The following is a 2,730-nucleotide window of genomic DNA, read 5'->3' on the forward strand; positions in this document are numbered from 1 at the left end:
ACCTAAGTATGTATATGTTATATCCATATACAATAATAAATTATTTATAATAGCATATAGCTTTTGTTTTCATTTGTATTTTTCTAAAAACTGGAAATGAGATGTTTTAATTATATAAAAGTTGATCCTTAAAAGGCTTCTAATTAACATTATATAATATTCAACAATATGTTAGCAGAAGAAAAACTCTATAATTACCAATTATGTCCCATAATATAAATATTTAATAAGGAAGTAAAAATATTACTTGAATTTCTGGAAGAAATACATGTGATATCCCCTGAAATAATTCTGGTATTAAATGAATCATGGAAAAGACATAGCATATTATATTTCCCACACTCCCAAGAGATTCTACTGAATTTCTACACGTAAATCTTGAAAGGATTTAAAAGTACTCTTGTTTTTTCTATGTCGTAGCTTCATATTGCTAGTTAAAAAGAAAAAGAAATACATGCATGATAGCTTCTTCATTCCCCAAAAATCTTGATGTCAAAAAAATCGAGAACTTTACAAGTACATAAAAACGGGCAAATTTCAAAGATAAATTTTGGGAGGTTCACTTCCAGTAATGGAGGGCTACTGAGACTTTGTTTGTTTGTATTTCCAGTCAATTTTAGTAAATGGCAGTTTCCATATCACATGCTACACCAGTTCAGGGCGAGAATTTTCTAATAAATCTTCTCTAATATTAAAACTGCTTCCTTTCCTATCATTCCAAGTTCTACCCTGAATTGAGAGAGAGAGAAGCTGGATAGGCCCTAACTAAGTTCCTGGGGGGAATCCAGATTGAGGTCTCCTCTTTGTGAGGAGATAGAGCAGGAAAGGCACGTCCAGACCCCCAAACAAAGGACTAACAGGCATAACTATGTTGTTCCACCCTTAGGCTGGCCTGCCCTTAGAAAGGAACTACGCAGCGGGCAGGTGATCTTGACTGGGATAGTGGCCGCCATGATTTCCTGCAGTGGCGCGCGTCTACCGCCAGCGGTAGCGAGCCAGGGCCCGGCTGGCCTGGGCCATCTTGTGCATGTCACGCTTCTTCTTGATCACAGGGCCCTGGGTGTGAAAAGCCTCCAGCGGCTCGTGTGACAACTTCTCCGGCATCAGCATCCGCCGGTGCTTCTTCTCCCTGCACTCCTTGATCATCCACTTCATGGCCAGGAAGCGACGACGCCATCGGCAAGTGGCACAGGGACCTGATAAAAATGCCCCCCCCCCCCCGAGGACGGGCACCAGCCCTATCACGGGCGCACAGTTTTGCGGTGCTTGCTGGAAGATGGCCGGGGGGTTGCGTTCGATGGTGGCCTGTTCCCCTGCAGAAGCAGCATGGTACTTCTCAAGCCGCTTCCTTTTCACAGCTGCCAGAGTCTGCATCCTGAGGCATCAGGCCGGTTCTCTGTTTCCTCCTTTCATCATCATGTTGGTGAATTTACTGATCACGGGGTCTTCACACCCAGAGCTTGTTTGCGCTGCTGGAGCAGCTTCGATAAGCTGAGTCCTCCTGAGTTCCGGTTCATACTTCTCTTCCTCCGTCAACTCTGCCAATGGCTTACGGTGATACTCCCGGTCAGTCCGTGGATCCTTGGATTCGGGGCCACAGCGGCTCCACCTCCCCGGGTTAGCCCCGGAAGCCGCAGGGCAGCTCTCCGCACGTGCAGCGCCGGGATCGGCCGCGCTCCCGCAGCCTTCTCCGCGGGGGCCGCCATCTTGGCTGGCCACGAGGACCCCGCGAAGGCTGCCCTTGGCGTGCCTGAGCGAGGTCCTGAACCTCTACGTCACTCCCTTAAGCCGGGCGTTGAGGGTCTCTGGCTCCGAGGTCCAAAGGCGAGAGCCAGAAGGAGACATTCGGCGTCTCCTTATCGGCCGCAGCCGGACGCGACCCTCGGCAGCGGGGCTCTCTCTTCTCAAGACTAGTGGTACTTTGAATCCATTTTTTTTACTGAAAGAAAACAAACGCCAGACAAAATACAACAAAACCCGTGTGATGGCATCAAGGAACTCCTAAGGCAGGGAAGACTTAGGAGGACAAGATCTAAGGAAAGCAGGAAACCCAGACTGAGGATCTAGACTTTAAGGACTGCTGTGCCCTACACATGTGTGCCCATTTCAATAGGAAAGCCTGAGAGGCTAAACTGAACTTTTAGTACATTCATGAGGTTAAGAGAACAAAAACTGAAAATCAGAATCAACAAAGAGAGACAAGGGAAGAGTGATCTGGTGAGCCATCCACTGGGCTGTGACTGCTATGTCTGACATCCTAGGAAAAATTAGGAACTAGAAATGAAATAATTTTCAAAAGAACTGAAGCCCAGTATTGAATTATTTCAGCCCTTGATTGTATTAAATTGAGCTGGAATTGCTAGTGTCCCTATCTACCTACCAGAAACACATATAAATTCTCTTTTGCAAAAGGTAACATTATCATAATCCTAAAATTATATCCAATAAATATTACAGAAATAGTCACTCAGGGGATCATGAGACAAGAGCATTAAGATAAATATGCCTAGGGACACCCGAGTGGCTCAGTTGGTTGGGCATCTGCCTTTGGCTCAGGTCATGATCCCAGGGTCCTTGAATGGAGCCTCATGTTGGGCTCCCTGCTCAGCGGGCAGTCTGCTTCTCCCTCTGCCCCAACCCCCTGCTTGTATGCTCTCTCTCTCTCTCTGTCAAATAAATAAAATCTTTTTTTTAAAAAAAAAGATAAATGTCTTAATATAATCAAGTAAA

The 2,730-nt window shown here is 45.8% G+C and overlaps 1 pseudogene; it reads right to left on the reverse strand.

Annotated features, from left to right (window-relative positions):
* Positions 1-975: 975 nt before the first annotated feature.
* LOC129494632 (28S ribosomal protein S7, mitochondrial-like) lies at positions 976-1,706 on the reverse strand (annotated as a pseudogene).
* Between the last annotated feature and the right edge of the window lie 1,024 nt (positions 1,707-2,730).

Source organism: Nyctereutes procyonoides, unplaced genomic scaffold (genome assembly GCF_905146905.1).
Source record: "Nyctereutes procyonoides isolate TBG_1078 unplaced genomic scaffold, NYPRO_anot_genome, whole genome shotgun sequence".
Taxonomy (NCBI): Eukaryota; Metazoa; Chordata; class Mammalia; order Carnivora; family Canidae; genus Nyctereutes; species Nyctereutes procyonoides.